At 36.0% G+C, this 26,385-nt stretch overlaps 1 long non-coding RNA gene across 1 annotated transcript in view; it reads right to left on the bottom strand.

Annotated features, from left to right (window-relative positions):
- Positions 1-22,727, bottom strand: part of LOC148056738 (uncharacterized) — a 269,426-nt gene extending 246,699 nt beyond the window's left edge. The window contains exons 1-2 of the long non-coding RNA XR_015702513.1: positions 22,647-22,727; positions 19,204-19,311 (exon numbers count right to left, since the gene is read on the bottom strand). This is a non-coding gene — a long non-coding RNA (uncharacterized LOC148056738). The remainder of the gene's footprint in view (positions 1-19,203; positions 19,312-22,646) is intronic.
- Between the last annotated feature and the right edge of the window lie 3,658 nt (positions 22,728-26,385).

Raw genomic sequence — 26,385 nt, 5'->3', positions numbered from 1 at the left:
TTACCCAAAACAGTAGAGGATTGCAGGTTAAACTTCCAAGTACTGAAGAAGTTTTTAAAATCTCATGTAGTAGCTCTAGTAATGCTAAAGCATATTCCTATATTTAGCTAGCTAGCTTCCACAATAATCATATACATGTGTATTGCCATTAATAAAGCTTTGGGACAAGAGTTTTAAAAACATCTACGTGTCTTAGCCAATGAGTTTACTTTGATACACTCACTCTATCAACAGTATACAGGCCACTTTGCTTATTAGAGTACTCCAGCATTATTTTTCAGCATTTCAGCACTACTTCCTTTATCACTGTTAATTAAAATATTTAAGCTATCTAAACCCCATGAAATAGCTTACTGCTTTCACATCCTCATGGACAATGGATTTTTTCAATAACGCAACTTTGAGAAGAAGGTATTTACAGCAATCTCACTTAAGCCTCACTTTCTTCAAACAGTAAGGATGACATGGAACGTTATTGGTGTTTCCTTAATTTCTAATTGTATTTACTCAAAAAGAAGTTGTTAAAACTTTATGCAACCTATTTTGGTAGGGTCTCTTTTCAAGGTTCCAGTTTGACATTGCCTTTCAGATCAAAAAGGAACAATTGAATCGAGTTCAAATACGTTTCAGAAATAGGATGTCAGCAATGTAAGTCTGAAGCATGACTGTAATGAACTGAAGGATAATCACAGCTGACTACCATTCACTAGTTCACATTGGAAACATTTATCATGAAACTTTCCCTTAAATGAAACTTTGCAATCCAACAGCAATATCTGTCAGCTAAAGGAAGAAATGACAGAATTGTTCAATGTAAGTCTTGTTCATTAGAACTTGGATTTCTTTTTAAAAAAAAAAAAAAGAAAGGATGTCTTATGATTAAAACATCATTATAAATGAGATGGTAGCCTGTCATGTGGAAAATTGAGATTCTCTGGTTCTGGTGAACTGCCTTCCAGCCTGAGGGTTTTTAACTAACTTAAGTGACAGGCCTTCTTGTCTCAGTAGTTTACATATTTAATTTTGCATTAACTGTTTTCATGTAGACCTTTTATCATTTAATGTACTTCAAGATATATGCCTATTGTCTTCCTGCTTTTATTAATATGCAGTCATATATACGCTCGGATCATATGCAGAGTACCACACACAGTCACTGCATTTGGATGAAGACATTAAAATCTATTGACATTACCCCCACTGCAATAGGAGTTTCTTTTTCTTGAATGACTAAAATGTAAAGGTGCTGCACAAGCACAAGATTTTTATTGTTGGATGGTTTCTTGTTCTTGAATGTAAAAGTTTCACCAGCCACACTGAACAGTTTCACTAGCACACCATTTTTTTCAGTTCTTTCATGATTTTAACATAGATTAGATTGACAGTAACCACATTTTTCTTTCAGGGCCAAAATATATGTTTTCCTATTAGATCTTGAACGGATAACATCAATGGTTGACCTCAATTTTTGCAGACTATTCTACTAAATGCACTCCTATTATATTTGCCAATCAGTTGAAGGACTTTTGTCAGACCTAAGTACTTTACCTCTATCAGCTATGATCAAAGGGGGTCGGGACCTCCAATTTTAGAGGATCTTTTTTTCTTCTGCTCCTCCCAGGAAGTTACCAAAAGACTATGTTTTAGTGACTGATAGTCACAGGACAAATTCAAACTCCAGTATGCAACCTAAAGGAAAATCTTAGTGTAAAAAAGGGGAGAGAGCAGCAGCAGCAGTCACTTCTAGGATATTCATGCATCATAAAAGATAAAGAAGTCTCCTGAGTGTTTGTATCTTTCTCTAATTTCCCATGTCATAATTGTTTAATGGCACAATGAGTCATGGTGTCTAAGCTGTGTGTCAGCAGGCAGATGCAGATCTCACTGAAGCCAAAGAGAATGCTACCTATTAATGTCAGGGTAAATCAGGTCCTTTATGCTTCTTACTTAGTCTTTACTGAGATTGCTGATTAAGTACATATATGAGGGTATCTAGCTTTGTTTCAGAGAAATATAGTTGCATGAAGATGGTATTTCTCCATTTAGAAAACACACTGACATATGACACGCAAAGGTCTGCTTACCCAAAAACCTGCATGGAGTAGGCTATCTTATGGATCACTTCACCTATGGAGGCTAGGTGAGAAGCTTTTCCGGACTGCTGAGCTAACTTTGTCCTGTGACTCGCAGTGAACCCCGGCGGCTGGGAGCAGTCTACCTTATGCATCTTCACAAGACAGGAGCAGGAACAGTGCAGGTGCTTCCCACCAGACACGTTTTTGGCAGTGGGCACACAAGGTTGATATCTGTGGCGTGGTGCAATATGGTGCAAGACAATAATGCTGTAGGAACTACAGTAAGGTTAAATAGGGTACCTCTGAAGGACTACAAGTTAGTCTCATCAAACATAATCTGGTTAGCGTGTATCTCTATGGCACTCTTCTCTCTCCCCTCTGTCCTCCCAGAATCTGCGCTTCCCATTCAGGGAGCTAGTTGGTGTAGAGCAATATGAAGCTTGAGACCACCTTAATATTTAGGGAACAGAGAAAACTGGGAAATAAAAGGAGAGACAAGAAATTAGATCCCTTATAGATTTGAATATAGCAAATATTAAGTTCTTTCTTGCTGCAAGGACATAGTTCTTTGCTACTGGAAAGCTTCATTTCAGCCATGTATTGAAGCGTATCTCAAATCTGCCTATATTTAGCAAAATATTTAACTTAATAAATAGGTAGTCATTAAAGACAATGAAGTAAACAATGCTGTCATACAATTCATCTGAAGAAACAAAAGTAATCATCACAACTCAAAAGACTAACAGAGATGCTTGCAACTGATCCATAATTTAAAACAGGAAAAAAAATTGTTGACTCCTGTTTGTATATTACTTAAGAGGATAAATTAATGGGATAAATTATTCATTCTGAAATATTCACTGTGCTTTACTAATTATCACAGCAAACATAATGCAGGAATTTAGTAAATTCCAGTGTCACATACAGGCACATACAAATGCAAAGACATGCTTGGAGATGCACTGCAGGCAAACGTGAATGGTAAGGGATATAATTAAAGATGCTTTAATAGGTTTTCGAAGATGCTAAGATACCGTCAGGTAGCGTAGCACATCTCGGACAGCGACAAATACCAAAGACTATGTCCTAAATATTCATTTCCTGTAGCTTTGCTTTGTTTTTGCATTTCCTTTCTTTTGCCTTTCCTTTCTTTTTTCTTTTTTAACTTTCCTGGTAATTGTAAACCTCTTCAGATAAAACATCACCATCTGACAGGAAGAAATATTTGTGTTTGGGATTCACTGTATTCACTCAGCAATGAATGACTTTTTACAGCTTTTCTGAATAATAAAAAGCAACACAAATAAAAAGACAAAGTTATCTGCAAAAACACGGCTTGTAGCAAAGCAGGCAGCTGAGAAGATATATGTTTACCACTTCCGATACAGTAAGGAAAGTAGCAGGAGATAGAGCCTTCTTTGACTATCACACCAGGATTTTTATAGTAGCATAACACCTTACTTACACAACTGTGTAACTGAAAAAGAAAATTGAGGGCATTTGCATTAAACACAACTATGATGATGGAATAATGTGAAATAAAATAGCTTTACAGGTTTGACATAAAAATAATAATCTTGAACAAATGGTTCTGATCTCACTACCTGCCTGAAGCTTATGACAACAGAGCAATTTGAATAAGTGTACATCAGGTAATATTAATTGGTGGAGAGATGGATATTGAATAATTTAGGTGTTACTTTAATCCATGCAATAATAATGTTCAGACAGCCATATATAAAGGCCTCACCACTTTTAACTACTACCACCTCATCAGCTAGTAAAGACCTTTCAGCAAACATTCCTCAAATTAAAAATTAAAATAATAAAAAAACCTTCTACCTGGTTTATTCACCCAAATATTACTTGAATGGGATTCTTCTTATCATATCTGTCTATGCTTATTTAATTTACCATAAAATTTCTTTAGATACACCACACAAAGAAGTATAAGTGCTTGCAGCTCATGCAGTTCCCACCAGTAATGTGGTGAAACCAGTCAAGCTAAAATATCTATAAATTCTGAACAACAATCACTTCAGTTCTGATTGCCTTGACACAAAGCAGGATTGAAAAATTCTCTTCAGCTTTACTTTTGATGTCCATTTTTTGCCATACAGATGATTGTACAGATGCATTCTAACCTCACACTTAGTGATGGCTGGTTCTTTGAAAACAGAATGGCAAATGCCTACTGAACTTTTCTTTTAGAACTTAACACCCAAGATCAAAGACTAATTCAATTAATTCTAATCTCTAAAGTTATTAGATCTGGGGGCTTTATTATTAACATTTTTTAGGCTTTTAATCCTTTATACAATGACTTATGCAGGCACATAATATCCCAAATGATAATAACCACATTGTGAATTCTAATAAATTTTTATCTAGCACAAATCATATATAAAGCTGTCAGTTTAGCTTCTTCCCTGTAGAAAAGAAACAGAGAATCCTGCACATGATGGAAACACGGGTGATAAAGACTACAGATATGAGCACACTATTTGCAACTAATCATTTATTCAGAGATCAGAAATTGTTTCCAAGCAGACACTGGGGCAGTTCTTGGCACTTAACATGATCTTCTTTCAAGCCAACGATGCGTTAAAAAGGGATATAAAGCATCCCAAGGACTGTGAAATGCAAAAATAGCTTTCAGCTGCCTTTTCTTCCTGCATTGTCCATAGTCATGAGAGGCAAGCCCTGACCCCACTGAAGTCAACAGAATTTCTGTCATTGCCAGTAGCAGGACCAAGCTTTATCACTGTTTTTATTAATAATTCATTCTTCAGAATGACATTATGTGTATTTTGGCAGTGGCTTTGCTTTTTCCATCGAAGTAAAAAATCGGTGCAAAAATAAAACAGATTTGGAGAATGTTACCAGCTCTGGTATTAGGATTAGATGAATTGTGAAAAACTTGCACCATGTTTATGTTATTCATCAATGAGTTCCTACTCTTGCTAGCTACTCTAACGTCCAGTTCCACTTGAACTTTTAACTATAATACTGTTACAAAAAGAGGAAGACATAATGAAAACCTTTGTTATCATGCAGAGAAAGGAAGTATTTACAAAAATGGCAGAAGGTGGCCCAGAAGGATCGTAATTGAGGTTCATAATTAAACCTTATGATACCATAACCCTTCTTTCCTGAGGTACTCTTACATAGCACTCTGAGATTAGTCAGTTAAATAAAATGGAATCTCATGACATTTACATGAAACACATTTGCATATTATATATAAATGTGATACTAATGTGATACTAATCACCTACCTACTGTTCAAGCTCTGTGCTGACATTTTGCACCTTTTTAGCCAACAAAGACTTTCTTTCCTATCTGCTAATCTGTTGCTCAACTGAAGGTATTTGTGCCCTTCCTCAGCCAAGTCAAGGTAGATCATAACAATGTTGGGCACATCTGAGCTGATTTTAACCTAGCCTCCATGGATTACTTTTGTCAGCCATCATTTTCCAGAATGAAATACAGTCTAGCATAGATGATATTAAATGGGTGTGCCACGCTAAGATCTCTGCAGTCACACGATCAGTATTGCTAGCCTTGGTAGTTATTACACTACTACAGATAACATGACATATGAGAAATCATACCTTTGTGTATATTTACGTGTCAGGGCTCAGTCCTGAACACTCAATAGCATGTCCTCCCTCTGTGACATTATACTGTTAGTTGCAAAACACAGTATTATTCTACTATCAAATGAAATGGACTGTCTTGGATAAGACAAAAACCCTCTTCTGTTGACATGTCTCAATGCAACAAAAAATCTGTGAGGGGTCATGTCTTTTTAGTGAAACTGAAAACCAATCAACTTCTAACCTTTCTAAATAAAATATCAACTCATGCAACAAGTCCACTTAGTTCGTGGATTTGCAGAAAGAAGAGCCCAAGTCTGAAAGTTGTACCTTGAGTTGCATGAGTACATAACCAATGAAAAATTTCACAAAAATCTTCATTATTTCTTTGCATCAGAATTCTTATTTATAAAGCATTACCAAGAACTTTTAAATTTTGGAATTTAAAATTAGTACAAAAATGAGTGAAAATTAGGACAAGAATTATTAGAACATCAGACTACAGAATGATCACATTTTGGACGAATTCAAATATACTAAACATCTGTTAAAGAGTATCTGACCCAAGTGTATAATTTTGGATACTTTATCAGTCATGTATCAGTCTGGTAGGCAGCTGCTGTTAAATTGTATTTGCAATATTTCATATACTGTTAATGCACGTATGAATGAGTTTTTAGGAATTGTGTGCTTTCATTTAAACTTCACAGTTAATGTTTTAGACAGATTCTGAAAAGAATTTCTCAAAAATGAAAAGAAGCTGATGACAAATTCTAGAAATTAGCATACTATTTACAATGTTATACACTTGTGCTGCTTATTTCCTAATCCAAATTCTTTAAAACACTGTAGTATACATGAACTCTAGACTTGATGTGATGACACACTAATATTCTCATTCTCCTGGAAATAATATATGCTCAATAATTTTAAAAGTCACTTGCTTCAACAACATGATACTATTGGAAAAAAAAAATACCACAGACAGAAACACTCCATTCCCTTAGAAACTGGTGGATAAGGATGTAGAGAGCAGTTGCCTGCAGTTTAACATCTCTCAGCTGTACTAAATCACATCTAAGTGTTAGCCAAAGTTTAACAACTATTTTCCTATCATATGGGAATTACTTATGAAGAAGTTCAATAGCTCATATAAGTTGAAAAGCATAAATTGTTTTGAAAACACCGGAAATTACATCAAACTCCTCTTAAGTCTGCATAACCACTTGTAAGTCCCTACAAATCCAATAAGACTAAACTGTATCTCATCAAAGTCTCAGAAGTGCCTTTGCATGAAGTATCGAGTATAGCTATGAATCACTTCCTTATACACTTCTGACATGCATCCACCTCCAAACTGGAATGTGCTACACTACGCCACAAAAAAACAGCTGACTATTAAGATCTTTCAAAAAAGAGTATTGAATCTATTTTAACAGCCATGAAGAATTTCAAGAAAGTAGAATGAAATGTTACTAAGATTTAATAAAATTACAGCACAACTTATATGATATTGAGATATTATTGCTACTTCAAAGCTCTTTGAAACCTGAATATGAATGCCCACAGCTTAAGTGAGTTGCTTGAACATCACAGTCTATAAAGTAATTTTGGACAGATTGTTAATTCTTTTTTAATTATAGAAGTAATATAGCAATTCTTTTTTAATTATAGAAGCAATATAGCACAGATAAAATTAGGTAGGTTTTATTTGGAATGTTAAATATCGGTAATGCTGGTGAACAGAGCAAAGAATTATTGATTAACTGTCAAGTATACTTGGTAAATGGTATACATGTTTAATCAATAAGTTAGTACCCTAAATAGAGTGATCCTTAAAGTACTTATCCAAATTTAGAGATTGATAGCCTTCTGTTTTATTTTCAACTTACTAACAATGTGCTGTGTGTACTGCAAAGTATCTTTGTCATTGGCCTAAAAATAAAACTTGTTTTCCTGGATATATTATGTACTTACAGCTGGCAACAACCATTTCACACTGGCAAATTAAACCAATTCCTGTCAAGCAACTGAGAGTCACGTTGATTTCAGTAAATCCAGAGAGATCTGGTAAACTGTCAAGGTGAGTTTGGTTAAATGTTAGCAGAGTTCAAAAGGAGAGTAGAGAACATCAGTTCTAGTGAATTCTAAAATGTAATTTGTGTCAAGTTTACTTGAAGGAAAAAAAAAGTAACAGAAAAGCTATTCAAACCCCAGAGAACCATGCTCAAACCCTCTCAATGGTTTTTGGCCTTCATGCACTCTGGCATTTAAATAGATCTATGGAAAGCTCCCTAAAGACCAATCACTACCTACTTGTTTATTATATTTAATAAAATAGGAAAATCATTCTACTCCACTGATTCGGATGAAAACCATTTTAGAAGAGCCCAAAACCCAAAAAGCCAACATACTACTGGCAGACAAACTAATAGAGACTGATATTTCATGTTTACTTATATGGAAATACATGATTGAGAATACATGGACAGAATATACGGACAGAAAGAAAGTACTAAATGTATATGGAAAGAAAGCATAAAGCTATTTGAGAAACAGCTGTAATGAATACAAAAGCTGACATCCCAGGCTGTCCTTTCCTCCCACAGAAATGACCTGGGGGTTCAAGCTAGTGGTACAGAATAATATACAACCAGCTGCCGACAGCAACTTTCACAATACAGACATGGAAAAAAGACGTCTTCAAGAGCGACTGCTACCCTGAGCCAACATGAGCAGTACTGTACATAGCTGACACTTTGGAGAATTGTGTAAGAACACTTGGGCCATGTTTGCCCAACATTTCCATAGAAAAACAGTTTGAAGTTCCTATCACCTATATTGGATAGTTCTTGAATACAACCAAGGACAGAGTGAATGACTCTAGTGAAGTCTATCGTAAAAGGCCCCGAGATATATCTGGAATATCTCAGGCTATCCAGACTGTACTATTCCAGACATATTTCTGTCAGTTTGAAAGTTGAAGATGTATGAATATAAAACATTACTTTGCTGAAGTCTTACATATACATTCCTTCTGGATTTGTTCTTGATGACTGTTCCACTCAAAGCTTTTAAATGCAACATAGTACACCACTTGTAAGAAAAGAAGTGTTTCCTTTGTTAATTTTTCCTTTAACTCCAGCTCCTGCTATTGCTGTTATTTAATGAAAAGATGACACCCCCCCCCCCAACATTTAATGAATCTGGCTTGTTTGACTCATACTTACAAAAAAATTGATCTCTGTTCCTGTGACACTCTAAAATCCTACCAGCTGAGCATCTTTATCCAAAGCAATACAGATACGTTGCAAGCTACCGCAAGGGTTATGACAGTTTGCAGTAAGTAAATAGGATACTATAAGAATACCCTTAGAAAGGTACTGAACTCCCATTTTTAACCCTTTCACTTCAGATAAATGCTTTTTCCCCTCATCCATCATGGCCACACAGGAGACTTGGACAGAAAAGACTTTGTCAGATTGCTGCTTGGGAATTGAGTGGGCCTTATCAAGTACCAAATGATAGCCAAATTGTTTGAACCCAGCTGTGTGTTTTTCCACTTCGTGCTTCTTCTTCATACTCACATCCATCTTGTCAGAGTCCCTGCATCAGACAATATAAATGTTCTAGACTTTTTCCAAGGTAAAAATACTTAAAAGGAAAGGAAAAGAGATTAATTCAAGCACAAAACCAGGACAAAACACAACCTGACCTTTTCCTTACCTCTGAGCAAACACACAACATACAACTACTTTAGCTTTGTAAAACCAACATTTTTTCCAATTCCATGCATAGGTGATATCACTGTAGCAAACATCACATTAAGGTGCAACATATTGTTTAGCTTAACCTTTTGGCAACTAGTGGCTCTTTCAGAATTAAACATACTATTTAATTAAAATTTCCCTATAAATTTGAACACAAAAAAACCCAGAAGGAAGTTATTACATTAGCTGAAAACAGAAAAAGCAGATGTTCCTCATAATCCAAATCATAATCCAAGACTTACCACGCATAGTATTGGGACAATTCAGAAATTACATTTTTCCTCTCCATATACAAATTTACAAGCTGAATAACTACAGCTCTTTGAGGGCTGAAGAATATCTGCTTCTAGTGAAGTTCTCCATCTTACAGCCTCACATTTAGCAAAACCTCAGTTCTGCCACACGCGATTTCCACATGGGAAGGCCCACGACTTGCATCCTCCTCTGTTTCCCCATTTCATTAGTTAATATTTGGGAAATACTCCACTGCACAGATGGACCAGAACTTCAGTACACTGTGCAGAAGGAGTCAGCTCCTGCGATAACAGGATTGTCATTTGTCACCTTGAGTTTCTTGGGATTTCACTCTATCTCATTACAAGGTAGTGCCATTGTACACAAGGTATTAAGACAAGGTAAATTTAAAGATTGTCTTACATGAGTAACTCAGCGACAAGTAGGACCATTGAAGAAGATACAGAAATATGTAAGGAAAAACCTACCCAAGTCATATTACATCTGAGAGCAGAAATCCAAAGGTTTTGTTTGTTTCTTTTTGGACTAACTATGGATTGACAAATGACAATCACAAAACTCTTGACTTCACTCACTTTTTCCATGCATTAAAACTTAACCAGAATCTTTTCATTAAGCCTAGCACTGTCTAGCATAACTTCGCTTACATTTTTCAAAGCATGCTATACAGATCACAAGTTTCTCTTCAGCTTTCAACACCAACTTTGTGTCTGCTCCATATACCTGTGAATTGAACTTCTGTACACAGCAGGAAATTTCTGACCACTGAAAACAGTTTCACATCTACTTGATATGTGCAGTGGTATACGAAGCACAAGCAATCATTAAAAAGCCAGAAAAAGGTCTCCTTATCTATTATGCTCTCAGTTTCCACATTACTTCATGCAAATCATTGAGGGCTTTTTAGTAAATTTACATAATGTATACTCTTCCTTCCTTTTCCTTTCACATGCATTATTTTTATATTCTGTTTGCAGAGTGCTCCAGTGATATATGGATAACAGGGAGCCTGCAATGCCTCCAGCATGCATTTGTGTAGCTTACAAGCACAGAAAATTCCTTGTTCCCCTGGTTACTCTCACTAGATTTGCATTCTAACATAAGGAGAAAGAATTGCAACTTCCTGGTTGTCATCAGTGAACCCATCTATTAAGTGAAGATTTTGCAAACAGATATTGTTTAAAATTTTAATTTCTCCTTTGAAAACAAGTAGGTAAGAAGAGAACAGCTGTCAGTAAATAAGCAGAATTAAGCGTCTCTGGAAAGGAAACTAAGAATCTGGGATGTTACACGGCTGACAAAAGCAACTAGGGAAAGATGATGTTGGCAAAATCATTTGTTTAAATACACTTTGAAAAGTGACTGGAACACAGCAAACAGATCTTAATCTTAGGACTTGACTGCTTTTGAGATCCAGACAGAGCCAAGCACAGTGTCAGACATCTGATCATCTGTATTGACCTAATATTCCCTGGCAGTCAGAGTTCAGGATGTGAAATTCCAGTTTTCAGTGTGCAAGAAACATTTACATACAAATGCAAAGCATGATAGAGCATGTTCTGAATTTCAAGAAAGGGCTGAGCTACCTCTGGTAGACAGCAAATACGGAAGTTTGGTATATCTCAAGTAATCCTTGCAACAAACACATTCAACTTGCCCGGTAAAGTAAATGTCTGCTATCAGGCAGATTACATACAATATAAATGTAAAGATTATAGGTCTGATCCAAACATAATGAAGCCACTCATTACAGCAATTCCTGCACAGGACTTTTCCCATGATATTTTTGCTACATTTGCCATATCTGCACTTTTACTAACAGATTACTTACCGCTCCAGATCAGTAAAATGGACGTAAAGCTAAAGAACATTCAGGAACATTAAACATGTTTCTGACACACTGCATGACGCATTGTTCTACATCACTTATTATTATTTCAGATCACATTACATCATGTCAAACATCTAGAAATTGAAAGAATAGTACATGACACAATACATTTGTTACGTAATGTGGTGTGACTTAAAATTTCACCAAAAATATTTACCCAGTCCAATGACTACTATCAAATCAGTGACTATCAATGACTATCATCATCAATCCAAATTGTATTTGGCACAAATAGCATGAAAATAAAAACAGAACAATTTTGTGCATGCATTGTATACATAACCCTGTACATAATATAGTCATGTTGAGATGGAGATGAGGATTTTCTTGTTTGAAACTGGCAGACTTGTGCAGTTTAAAAACGGTTTTGGTTTTTTTTTTTGTGTGCATATATATATTAATAGAAATCTACTGTGGATGAAAAATATTTTTTCAAGCACAGTACTGAAAATAAACTTTTTTCTATTTTTAATCATCAGGTGCGCTTAAAATAAAGCATTTGTAGATATGGCAAGTCTTTTAGCAAGAACTGTCTAATAATATTTTTTTAGAAAATTTTATATAGTGCCACCTGTCCTTCTTGATGCTTCTAAACTGTTTCCTAGGTGTACTTCTTTATATCTTGTTCTGTCACTACTGATCTATTACGGTCAAACACAAACTCCAGTAAATATCTTAATCAGTGGTGCAAATTTCTAAACAGCAAGACCAGCCAATTAATATTACATAACTGAACTCAGCTAATTATTAAATAGAGAAAATGTCCATAAAAAATAAAACCAAATAGCAGAGAGAACTATGATAAACAATTTTATCTATTTATGTTATCAGTGAAGCTCAGAAACCATAGATAAGCCAAAAAAACAGTAAGAGTGACCATTTTTAAGTGGTGAAAATTTTCCCTCCCAACCGTTCAAGTCTAGTTCCATTCTCAAACAATAACCTTAGTTCTTTTAACATTACTGCTTGAAAACACATTGAAAAATTATGGCATACTTTCAGACCTAAATGTTTTCTGGGTTGAAATACCAAAGGTGTAGCAACTGAGTAATCAAGGTGAAAAATAAGCTGAATTCAGACAAGTCGATGCAGACAGCAACGCCTTTGACACAATGACAGTGATGCAACACACCTGTGTCAGAGAAGAGCGAAAGGCAAGAACTGTGCTTTCACCGAGCAAACGACCCAGTGCATAACCGAAGCATACAAATGGAATAACCATGTTTTAAAGCAAAAGTTACTCAATCTGCCATGATATCTCCTTCGAGTAACTCCTCCTTAATTAATAGAAATTACATGCAATTTCTATCTTAAAATATAGTCAGAATGAACTATCTGTTCCAATAAAATTGTCATAAGATTGCCATAAGCAAGTGATAGTGGAAAGAAGTAGTGACATTTTGAAGGCTCAGTATGCTCTGCTATTTTTAAAGGGGCATTCCTTTTACATGCTGTACTGGCATATGTTAAAGCAAGACTGCATGACTGCTACCTTGAGCTAGCATCAAAATAAAATAAAAAAAAAATCAGCCATCTCATGACATTATTCTTTATAAATTAAGTAAGTCCAGTAAGGATCATAAAGTTTCATTTTAAATGCATTAGCCATTTATTCTAATGAACTCAACAAGCTAAATGTGATAGGTTATTCTCCTTGGTGTATCACGGCATTTATGTACACGCACAGGCACACAGTATGAACCTTGTCCTTCAATGCTTCCACCAAATATATTTCAGTTACTATTAAAACAAAGGGGAAAGTATACAAAGAAAATAAAAGTGCTGTAATTTGTAGTCCCCAGTAAGAAACTAGATAGCAAAAGAAACATCTTTTTCTGGAAGGAAAAGCCTTTCTACAACAGAAAACAACTGGTGGAAACAAAATAAGATTAACCTGTCTCTCTTCTGTCTTCATCCTTGTACGGGACAGGAGAGAGATATCACTTGACTGTTGTCCTAAAGCAACGGATTCAAAAGCAAAATTGTATCTATTTCATGATTTGAATCAACTTGCATCACAGAACGGAGAGGTGGACCTGGAGAACTGAACTAATTCGTCTTCATAAACCAAAGCAGGACCAACTCCGCTTAAATTATCCCTGGAAAATGCTTGTTTAGTCTGCTCTTAAGTACTGCAGTGACAGAGACTCCAGTACTTCCCCAAGCAATATATTCTAGGACGCAACTATTCTTACAACCGGAATTTTTTTCCTGATGTCGAGCCTAAACCTCCCTTGCTGCAGTTTAATTCCATTATTCTTTACCCTGTCCCCAGAAGCAATGGAAAACAAATTATTCCCTTTCTCTTTGAAGCAATTTGGAGACACTTGGAGACTCATCATGCTCCCCCTCGCTCAAACTGAACAATTAAAATTCACTCAGCCGAGCAGGTTTCCTAAGCCTCCCACGATCCTTGCCCTCGCCTCTCGATTCTCTCCAGTGGTGTGAAGTATGCTGAATAATATTCTAAATTCCAGGTGAAACATAAATCAAAACTAAGAAAAGTTTGTTTTGTGTGTCTTGCAAGCAAAGCCCCTGTGCACACACAGCAGTAGTCCCGCCTTTTCACAACGTAATGACATCGGTGATTAACGCTCACATTGTCACGTAAACCAACCTCCACACCCTCCACATCCTCCACCCCACCTAGCCAGACATTCCCTGGCTCCTACTTACACAAATAAGATTTATTCCTACCTGTACTGGACACAAATGGTAGCATTTTGGTAGCCAAGGGCTGCAGCAGTGCCTGTGCGGGAGGAGACCATGAACTGCCCGGTACCGGTCGCAGCTTGTTCCAGGCTGCTGCAGCCTGACAGGGGCAACCCGCTGTGCGCCAAAACTGCCTCCAGTCAGAGGGGTGCATGATGCCGGCCCCACATGGATTCAAGAAGAAGCCATGGCAGCTATGGGACAAGACGTGAGGAAACACGTAAGGAGAGACGCAGGGATGCGCTTGAGATGTGAGGAGGGAGGGATGGCTGTGGAGACCTGCGGCTGGAGACGCACTCCTGGAACGAGGCGCTCCGTGCCGTTGCTGAGGGAAAGCAGCCTGCGGACGGCCCACGCCAGGCAGGGACCTGCTGAGGGACCGCGGCCAAGGGTGGCCCACACCAGGCTAGGGACGGTCAGAAGCGTGGGTTTAGGAAGGCAGAGGATAGGTGATTGGGTTAAACTGAGCCTGAGAAAGGAGGAAGAAAGGTGCTTATTTAATGTTTATGGGTTATTTTTTCCCCCTAATACTGAGATTACTGATCAGAAGCTGGTATTAATTGCCAATAAATTAACTTCACTAAAAATTCCCCAAGTCAAAGGCCATTTTACCCATAGCACTACCCACGAGGAATACTTTTTACCTCTGCCCTCTGATCTGCATCCTTTTCCAAACTACTTCTGCAAATTCTGAAGATCATTTTGCACTTTTATCCTACCAGAAGCCTAAAAGCACAATATCAGTCTTGGGAACAAATCACAAAATTATCAGTTTGTCTTCCAAATGAGTTGAAAGACATAAGTGTGATGAACACTAAGAACAAAAGAGAGTACCTTTTAAATTTACACTGGTACATTGTAGTGTCCAAAATACTTCAAGTACTTGCACATGAAACAGTGCTATACAGATTAGGTGAGGATCATATTTATACTCTACTTACCCAGCACTGTAATAATTTAAGTGTTATTCTGAAATGTTCTAGAGAGCCACTGTTGAAGGTTGTTTTTTCCACTTGATTTTTCACACCGTAGATGCTGCCACACTTAGGAACAAGAGTGCCACGGCTGCAGCAGCATCCATCCTTCCACAACCCAGCCTGTTACACTTCATGAACACCATATTCACTCTGAACTGCCCAAGAAAATGAACTCAGAAAGGTCACTTAAGGTGAGAGATTAAATACAATCTCAACAGGTTACCTTCTTGTGTTTGTGAAACTGAATACGTAGAAATGAAGAAGTCAGTAGGAAGTAAAGGTATGTTCATTAATATGAGCGACACACACAAACTGGGTGCCCCTAATCACTCAAGCTGTCACAGAGTAGGGTGGGACTAAGCTTTTGCTGCACCCAGGAGCAGCACCCTTGCACACCGCCAGCAGCTCAGGGCAGCACTGCACCATGCAAAACAGTAGTGACACCTTGTGTGCAAATAAGACATGAAACTGCTTGATTTGGGAATCCAGGTTGAGGAAAGTATTTCTTTCTGGTATGCTGAACCAAACCAACCAACCAACCAGACAAAAAGTTTTCAGTAAGAAGAAACCCATACGACGTATTTACTAAAAAGGCACATGCACCACAAGAGGTAAAACCCAACCACCAAATTGGGCTATAGAAAAGGCCTGTTGTGATTTTCCTATGGTGTCCTTGTAGAAGGAAGTGCAGTATGTTAAAGATACACTGCAGCAATAAAGACCATGATTTGTAGCTGACTTCTCACACTGGCTTTCTCTTTGACACTAGGCAAACTCCTCACCTTTAGCACTCCTGGTTTCTCAATGTAAACCTGAGAAGCATCTTCCCAGTCATCTGAGTCATTGTTCTGAATAAAACCAGGCAATTTTTCATCAAACAATTATTTGTGGATACACATTTCAGCAGTTTTAATAATATTTACCTACCTCATAGGGGTGCTGCATGTATCAGTCAGTTAATGTTTTAGCAATAGTTCCAAAACACAAAAGCCTAGTATGAAGACACAGCCAAAGTTAATAAATGATGCTATTGTTCCTTAGATTAATAACATCTTCATAAAGGATGCCCTCTGAAAAAGTGCAGACTGCTTTTGTGCTGTATTTCAAATGGCAACAAAAAACATTATAATTAGACATTTTCCTGTTTTTCAATGCTCCTTATAAACAGTTTTTAGTATCACCTGAATTAATTTTCTTTCTTATTTAAAAGAACTGGGAAGAATACTCAAGAGAGAAGAAAAGTGAGAGAGAAAGAGATTTGCTTGTCACATAATTTCTCAGTACTCTGTAGCTCTGTACTGAAAATGTACTTCAATGATTCACGAGCTGTGAAAATTCAGGCTGTGATCATACAGGCTGGAAGGGGATTGGGGGCTGACTTAAAGAGGGAGGTGTTGCTTTTGTTACATATTGTACTTTAACATAATACACAGTTGCCAATGTGAAAAAAATATGCATATATTTCTCATTCTGTGTTAGAATATGCCATGAAATACCAGTATGTCTCGTTACATAAAGTAGTAAGTGATGCACCACCCACATCTTTTTTTTTTTCGTTAACTTTTGTTTATGATTTAAACCAATAATCACACTAAACACTTGGAAATAAATTAAGCCTTTTCAGACTGATTAAATTGGCTGAATGTTTTAAACATGTGACTTCGGCAGATCTAATCATCCCAGGATAGTCAGGGAGTTAATCATGCAAATGTCTTCAGATATTTCAATTTGCAAAGCTGTGTTTTGTAGCATGCACTCTTCCAAAGCGTCTGTATTCTGCAGTGTGAACTGCAACTGCTCACTGACTAGGCAATAGAAAAACTTATTAATTAGCAAAACACTAAGCCAAATAAAGTAATACAATTAAAAAGTTTTAATCAGTAGAATATAAAATTTGCCAGACACTTTACACCATTGTAGGAGGCACGGTCCCGTTCGCTCCAATTAGGAGGGAGTAAAGAATACAGAATAGCTCCAACACTAAACATGTATCCCACAACTTCACTGCTTGTGCACAGACATTCAACCTTAGTACACGTACTTTGTGGAATTAGACTTTTCTGTGCCCATTGCACACGAGGAGAGTAATGGTGTTCCTAAATGATCCTTGCTCAGTCTTTTTTGGAGACAGGCAGCTTCTACCAAATGCGAGACTCCTTTTTTTCTAGCTTCCTTTCTGTGTGAAGGAAAATTTTAGGATTAATGGAACGAATCATGGATTCAATCTTTCAGTGAAAACCCCATTTTATTTTGAGCAGAATCTGAACCTTTCCTACCATATCCTCTTTCTTATCTCTGGGATAGTTGGAAAAGATTGTATCTAGATCACGTATTTTGATGTTACAGCTGAACTTCTTTAAAGCTCTCATTTATTAGAGCAGTTGGAAAAGGATAGAATACGGTAGAAGAAACACCACAGTTTTAGAAAGTTTACCTAACCACTTAGATTTTTTATAAATGATCTGTTCTCTACTGAAGCAGATATTTTCATTTGCATAAAAATATGTTATGGCTATTAATAAGATGCAATATATGTCTAACTTCATGTACTCCTACTATCTGAGGTCTATTCCTTGATTAACCCACCTAGGCACTGGTAAAACAAGTAAGGGCAATGAAAACACAGTAGCTCAGTCCAGCAAATGAACTTTAGCAACAGTCTCAAAAAAACTTCAAAAAAAGTTCCCTGAGTTTTAAATTCTGCCCTGTAATCAACTGGCAAAACCAGTTTTACTTCAGTTGTACAAAATGGTCAGCTTTATAAAATCAGACTTCAACCAATCAGACTTCAAGACAGTAAATCTGTGAAGAAGATTAAAATCTGTCTTATGGATAAGACAAGGAAGGATCAAAAGATAGCTGGAAGTTTGACAACTCCCGCATGCCACCAAAAGATGTCAGCGATATCTTGTCATTTTACAAATGGATAAAACTGATCTTGCTTGCCTAACTAAGAAGAGCAGGGGTTATGAAGAGCATTCTACAAAACAGTGAAGCATAACTGGCTAATAAGACTTTTGAGGGATGAACATATAAATCCCCAAAACAATAAGCAATGGAATTGACTGGAGTTATAACTGAGATACTACACAGTACTTATCTGTAAAATTTAAACCAGTTAGTTTGCTGTAACTGGTAAGAAATGGAAGACAAATCTAGGTCTTAAAAATGAGAGTCCCAGAGCCAGCTTTCTTCCTATGTTTTCTTCCTACGCTCAGGAAGAGCCTTCTTCAATGACATTAAGGTTATGATGGAAAAATGATTCCAATAGAAGTCTATAGAGATTTTGTTAATATGCCTTTATGATGTGATATTATGACGGCAATTCAATTTCATTGCAGGCCTAATGAGACCGTGTTACAATGTCAAAATGAAAGGGAACTATATCAATCAAGTTATAGTACCCTGAGAGAAAGAAAAACCTAAAGAAATTAACCCCATTAAAAACTATTTTAAAACAACATTAAGATTTAGTGAAATCAGAATTGCTTTGCTTTTGTTGGTTTAGTGCTTCAGGTAGAAGCTAAATTTGGCACTGATTTACAACTCATTAAATATATTGACATCAGGGGAATCAGTGAAAGTTTTACGGAAGCACAAACAGAACAAAATTCACAGCAAATACTGTGGTTATGTAAAGCATTGGGCACAGCCTGTTTAGTCCTACAGCTAAGATCTGTTTTTATCTTTAGCAGAACCAGAATTTCAATTTTTCTCACTTAAAAAAGGTGGCAATTTGGCCAGTGTCTAAGAATTTAAGTTCTTGTATCTCAAGCCTCTTGATACCATATTTGAATTTTTACTAAACACTGTAGAATTAGATCCCCAAAACTGCAAAAGTGACCAGAATTCAAGTGGAAAATTACTGAATTTATTAGAAATAAATATGCCATCGCCAACAATAAAGGAAGAGCTAATACATACCATGAAGATGAGAGGAGTCTTGGTTAGGTCCCAAGTTGTTAAAATTGAGGCTAACGGAATATGCCACGACTGATAAATAGCCTTTGCTAGCTCTACCTTTGGTATCACCTAGAAGGGAGGTTAAGTCAAAGTTATGAAAACAGTCTTAAGCTTATTTTAAAATATTCAAACACCTATTTTAAAAGAATAAAAAAAAAAAACAATAAATACAAAAAAATGGACATAATGATTCTTTTTAATTTTTACTTTTTGGCAACAGAGACCTTTTCATGTGCACTTGTTGAATTTTTTATCACCAATTGTTGTCCTTTCCAAACTAATGTTTCCTATTAAGTGTAGAACTTTGAGCTATAATATTAATGAGAATTCCATAAAAGCTAGCATGTGTATTCCATTTAAAATGTGCCGCTGCCATTTTCCAAACCATGTGTTAGTGGCAATATAAAGTTCTGGTCTCTGTAAAAACTGCCACCCACCTGAACAGGTTATGGACTTGCTAGTGCAGCAGGCAGGGCAACACTATTTTTATATTACAGGTACATTCCAATTTTCAGCAAGATACTTATAAAGATGGAAACTTAAGACTCGGCAAGACATTAGCAAGAAACATTTTGGACATGCACCAAAATATTGTAAAAAGCAAAAGACCATAGTTTTCAATGTGCCATTCTTCCTCTTTCATCTCACATATTGTTTGTAGCAAACACTGGTATTTACGTGGCACTACGAAGAAAGATTTGGAAACCCACAAAAATTCCATTGCTTTTTGCTTCTATTACTGTTGAACATGCAGAGATGGCATTTTGTCATCACAGTATTAGGGAAAATTGATGGAAGGAAAGTATGAGCCATTCCTAAACTCAAAATCCAATTGTTTCTATTTTTGCTTGTCCTTGATTGATATGCATAAACACATACACCACACACACAGAGAACCTTTTTGAAGATGGCTAGCACATAATAATTTTTTTTTATTTCCAGCTGTTTACAGTAAAACTTGAGTAAACTTTTTGCTTCCAACATCATTATTTATTATATGCAATACCGCATTTCCTAGAGGACATATCCCCATTGTAGGAGGCATTGTACAAATAAGAACAGAAATAGTCCCTGCACAAAGATCAGACCCCAGAGGTTTGCTATATTTCCATCTTTCTGTCTGGCCCCAAGAACATTTCCGAGAACTAACTTCCTAACTGGATGTTTACATTTTAACTCCAGCACCTCTTCTACCTTTTCCTGTGTCATTGGCACAACAAATACAAACGCAGGTTGCTCCCTTGTATGTCTGTTCCAACAAGAATAGCCTAGGAATGTCGACATAAGTTTCAGCAAGACATTTTTTTGATAACTAACCTGCCAAATAATATCACCACTTAACAGTGTGCATGCTGAAATGTTTTTATTATTATTACAGTTATTTTTTCATGATGGGCATGCACTGTGTGTTTATATTTTTGTCAAATATTGGGAAATCAATTCGAACAATATAATGCCACTGGGAAAAACATCATTTGCAAAATAATTATAAGCAATTCGTACCAGATGTTCTATTTCTTCAAAATTTGCATTTTCTGTTTTATAATATTTATATTTTTCTTTTGGTGAAATGCTTAAGTAATCATACCTCAAGAGGCGGGATTTTTTCTTCTGGCTTTGGTTTTATGACAATGTAATTCAAAGACAAAGCTCGGGTCATATTTCCAAAGTCAGTTAAACTTAGTTGTTTCACCCCCTACCATACAAATACAGTACCTTATACCATACTTAGTCTTATCTACTGATCTTCTAGAAGCAGAGATAAACAGCATATTTTAACAACACTGTTCTGCTAAACCTGAAGCCAAATGGAATCAAGGAACTGATAAGAAGCTTTTCCTAGATATAAGAAAACCTGAATATTCCTGTCATGGCTGTTGGCTATTTCTTGTTCATCTAGTTTCACTGAAAGAACTAAAGTTATTTCATCTAAAGATTTCAACTGGAGATTTTAATCTAAAATGTAAACTTTTTGATAGCCCTAGATCAACATTCATCTAATCAAAGGTTTATTTTGACTTGTATGCAGACATGCATGAGAAAGCTTGTTGTAAGTTCCATTAAGTTTCTTCATAAAAGAAGAGTAAATGCTTTCTGAGGTCACAAAACATTTACGGGTCACTGGAATCCCACAGTATGAGCTCTCAAATAGAGTTTAATACTTTTTAATTCTTTGTGGGAGAAAGATTAATTATTTAAAGAAAAAGGAAAAGCATTGTGATTAGATCCAAATATTTAGATTCATGTTGATTCAAAAAACCTTAGGAGACTACATATTCCAATTTCGTGTTTCTTTTTTATTCTGAGAGTACATTCAGTCTATTTTTTTTATTTATTTTATGTTTAGAGTGAGCAATAAACTTAGCTGTAGGCAAAGAAACACAACACAGCATGAGCTGGCAAGGCCTTGAAAAACACCATATACTCAGTTCTGCCACCATAGTTAATAAGAACCAGTCAATAAGAATCCTACAGAATGAACTCCCAGAGCTAAGAGGTAGTCTCTGCTTATCTTCAGATTTGTAACTCACTCTAGAAAATAAAATTTCTTCAGCATTTTACTTATTCTTTAGCAAGATTCCCTAAATGCTCTTGTTTTACTCTCTCAGATAAAATTAGATTATTTAGATTGAGGCTATACAGCAGTTCCTGAGATCTGAGCTCATGCCTTGTACAAATTTTATTGACACCATCAAGTCACTGGACTGATGGCATCCTTAGACATCAATTGTTAACAACTATGTATTCCTTGACAAGTGAATAGGAAAATAAAGCTACACTTGGATAATCAGAAGAAGAGATGGTAGAATACTTGGAACATACAGAGTTCTTTATTACTGTGTCTACTAGCTTTGTAATGTTGGGTCGTAAAAAAGCAAAAACATTTAAAACAGATTTAAATCTTTTCTTCAGTGCCGAATCCATTCCTCTGTTTAAATAGCAAAAAGGTTTCATAAAAAAAGAATTTTTTTCTCAGGATTATCACTGATGCAATGCATATTTAATTTTGAGGGTGGAAGACAGAAAAAGCAAGATTATTATATTAAAAATATTAATTAACATTTTGCTTGATGTAAAGCCATACAGAAATGGTGGTACTGCCTTCACCTTTTTCTAACATCAAGCATACAAGCCTACCAAAAGGGTTTTATAAATTCCCTAGCAAGGTTTTATTATATATATTATTCTCACATCAGAAGAGATGTGAGAACAATGACCACTGTCAGTTAAGGAAAACGAAGGACACGATAGAAAAAATACAAACCTAAAATGGGTTAACTGATTACCGTACCTTTTCAAAATGCATGTTCTCCCTTAGGATGTCAATGAAATGATTTTTCAGTGGCTTTCTGGTTGCAATACATTTTTTACAGTTCACTTAGAAGAACTGAAAAAAGTCTTACTTTCTATCAGTTCTGTGGACTGCCTCTGCATCTTCTCCATGCTCTCTGTGGTCCTGGCTGTGCTAAAAGCTCTCTTCTTGCTATTTTCTTGCAGACACTATTCCTGTTCCTCCTTTTTCTCCCACAAGTATTATTCATGGAAAGTAACATTTATCTCTTCTCCACCTGGGTTCCTCTGATCCAGTATGCTACAGCCAGAATAATGCAAACAAGAAAACTTTGCTGCTGAGATTTGTTGATTTTTTTTTAAAGTCCAGGTGTCTATTAACACATCAGCACTTATCAGCCACTACTAAGCAACACTGTGACATTCAAAAGCTAGTTTTCCTCAAAGTATTATTGAATCCCTTTTCTACCAATGCAAAAAAGTCTCCAAGAGGAAGCCTTGAAAGAAGTCAGAAATCGTACTGTCCTCTTGACGGTAGGATTCAGCAAAGACTCCATTAGAGATTCTCTTGCGATGGTTTCTTCCATTTTATAAGGAAGGAAGGAAGAGAAACCCATAAAGCTATCCTACAGTGAAGGGAAATAAACTGTCACATGGACACCACATTTTGATTCACATTTGATTTTTTTGTTGTTGTTGTTACTAAAGGAAGCATGCCAAGAACTAAATAATATCCCAGATCACTCTTCAGTCACCTACTACCATATAAATCAATTTATTACTGAGTCTACATGAGGTTAAAGAAGTACATGCAACTTGGGCTCAGGTGTGAGTGCAGATAGATTTTAATCCATTTCACAAATCTAGCCATAGCTATATTGGTTTCCTAACTTAAAATATGACTTGGGAGAGGAATTGCTGAAAGACTACATTTACTGATTAACTTCAGTTTCTTTAGTACAGTCCATACCATCTCTCTCAGGTATCTTCAGTTTACATCAAACTAATCAAGATGCAACAGAAAGAAAAATAAGCATTTGAGACCTGCTTCTGAAACCTGCAGGCCCAGCTGAGACACAGAAATGTCTACCCTCACTAAGCAAACTATTATTCATAACATCCACCTATCGAGTGCAATGTGAGTTCCTGTCACTCATCATTGACATGTCTCTATACTAGGACTGATATCCTAACAGTACATTATTATCTTTCATGAGAATATGCTAATTCCTTTTGTATCACTATGTATGCTGATATACAGTATCCTTTGACATTGACAACATGTTCTAGTGTGATATATTAATTCAAGAGAAAAAAATAAAAGAATATGCAAAGGCACTGGTAAAGGCACCATATATCTGGCAAAAATTGATTAAAACCATGAAATTATTCTCCCAATAAAATTATTCTCCCAATATGACAATAGAATTTGATCTCAGTGGTGCCAATATTCCACCAGATGTCCATATTTTGGGTTACTAATTAATAGCAAGGTACAATACTAGCTATGCTATTTTGTGTCAAGTAAAATCTTTAAAAGCTTTCTATTTCCCTTTAATTTCTATAGAACACTTTTTGACTTATTAGCAAAATAACTTCTCTCTGATTCAGTTATTATGATTTAGTGTATATTATCAGATCACATTACACAGATATTTCTGCCAGTATTTTCAAGCAGCAAGTAACCACAATCATATATACTTGACATGCGTAATTATAACACATTATTTTTCAGCTAAGAATGAGTAGGTGGGACTCTCACAGTATGTCTTCTCATTATATTTTCTACAATAGATAACTACTATTTTTTTTTTAAATACTTGACTTCTCTGCCCTTCACTGATGTCCTCAATGATTTCCCCCACCAAGCATTTTACTACTTCACCCCACCCTAATTAATTCTTAACTTTAAACTCTCCATTGACCCTAATTTAACTCTCCGTAGATACAAAAGCTTTCAAAAAAATCCTCAGTGAGAGAGTGTTTGCCAGATAGCTTTTCTTCAAGCTTTTGCAGCTTTAAATCCAATCACACAAAATACTGAACCAAATACTGCACTGAATACCACTATATATTGTTGTATTACAATAGCAATGTCACTTTTCCAAGTACTATTGGGCTCCAACAAAATCACAAAATTAGACTCTGAGTGTGGAGGTGCTGGGTACCTCCAGTTTCACTTTCAGCAACGAGACTTTGCAAGTAGCTAGTCATCTGATGCGCACCTCCTGGGATCAGGCACTGAGAGTCTACTGTAAATTCAGTTTGTTTTTCTTTTACTTGCCAAAAGAATCCTCCTCCTACAGCATATGTGTAAGCAGAGAATACAAAAGGAGGAGTATTTGATTCCAAAACTTCCGTGAACAGATTTCTAGTTTTATTTAGTTATCTTTAAAGAAAAAAAAAAATAGTTGCTCAGGTTATGGCTGATACAATATGGTTAAAATTATAGCACAGACAAGAAAAAGACATCATTCTGTTTCTTTCTCACATTACGACTTAGCTGAAAACAGCTTTGACAACATCAATGATTATAAAGTATTCCTCACTCTGCATTTAATCTTTTTTTAACCACTGTATTAAATGCAAACAGCTGAACTCCTGTAAAAAGCTTGACCAGGGAGAATCAATGCATTTATTTGCACTAATCTCTCAGCAGAGCTAGCTTCCAGCCTGCAGGGCTGCTAACAACTGTGGTCTTCTATATGCTGAATTCCCATCACAAAACATACACTTGAACAGCAAATGCAAGGGGTGTAAGTGAAAAACAGTAAACTGACAGATCTTAAGTGATATCAGCAATTCTAGGCTTATTTTGTGGTTAAATCAAAATGCCAGTAATACTCAAGGACACTGATAGCATTTTTTGGCTCCAGTTCTATGTACCTTCAATGACCTTAGTTCAATGGACACAATATTCACCACTAATATACTTACATATTATAAATCAATTTATTGATAAATGAGCAGTATTCATTAATTCTAAGAAAAATTTCAAACCCTGTTTCATCTAGGCAAAAGTCTGTTAGTCCAAATCTTTTAGTTTTTAAGCTATGAAGTTGAAGAGTCTTTAAATATTGTGCTTGACTATTGTAGTCTACTTTTCAATGACAAGAATCAAAAGAGTATGATGCTAGACTGCAACTTGCCTATTAATCAGTTTAGTCTGATCAGAAAGACCATCTTAAATGGTTTCATGGCTTAAAGCAGACATTTAAAATTTATTAAGTTTCTTTAATGTGGAATTAAGAATATTAAACCAACAATGAGAAAAAGGGACAATCCCAGGTAGTGATAGAGACACAGGTCTGTGTTTACTGAAGACTACATAATTACAAAAAGCCTCCTATGTTCTTACTGGCTTAAATAAAACCCAACCAAACCAAAGAATTAAACAGAAAAGAACAGCTGTCATACAAAGGGAAGAAAAAAAAGTAACATCACTGTAACTAAAACCCAGGTAGCAATGACACACTGCCCTTTTAAAAAGATAAACAATAAAGCACCCGCTTTTGGAACCATATAGGCTCTACTCTGGAGTTGCATGAGTCAATTTATCAGTGCTTTCCTCAGGGCAACACAGATATATGTAAATATAAACATGGTGATTTCAGCAGCACAAAGAAAGTTTTGTTTCCATCAAACAAGACTTTGTCTCTGAGCTGGGCCTCATACAATAACAGGCTATCTAGACTAGAGGAATCAATTCATTATTGAAGATATTTGTACTATATAAAGGATTCAATCTAGATTGCTTTCAGCAAATGTTTTGCTTTCACTGAATGTACAGCACTTGATATCATTACAGTTGTAATATTATTACAATGATGTCTTTTTATTATAATTTAACCA

This window comes from Nipponia nippon, unplaced genomic scaffold (assembly GCF_047370975.1).
Source record: "Nipponia nippon isolate SJK-2023a ecotype South Korea unplaced genomic scaffold, ASM4737097v1 scaffold_12, whole genome shotgun sequence".
NCBI classification, from domain to species: domain Eukaryota; kingdom Metazoa; phylum Chordata; class Aves; order Pelecaniformes; family Threskiornithidae; genus Nipponia; species Nipponia nippon.
Note: the sequence above shows the minus strand (reverse complement) of the source record. Positions and strands in the feature narration are given on the sequence as shown.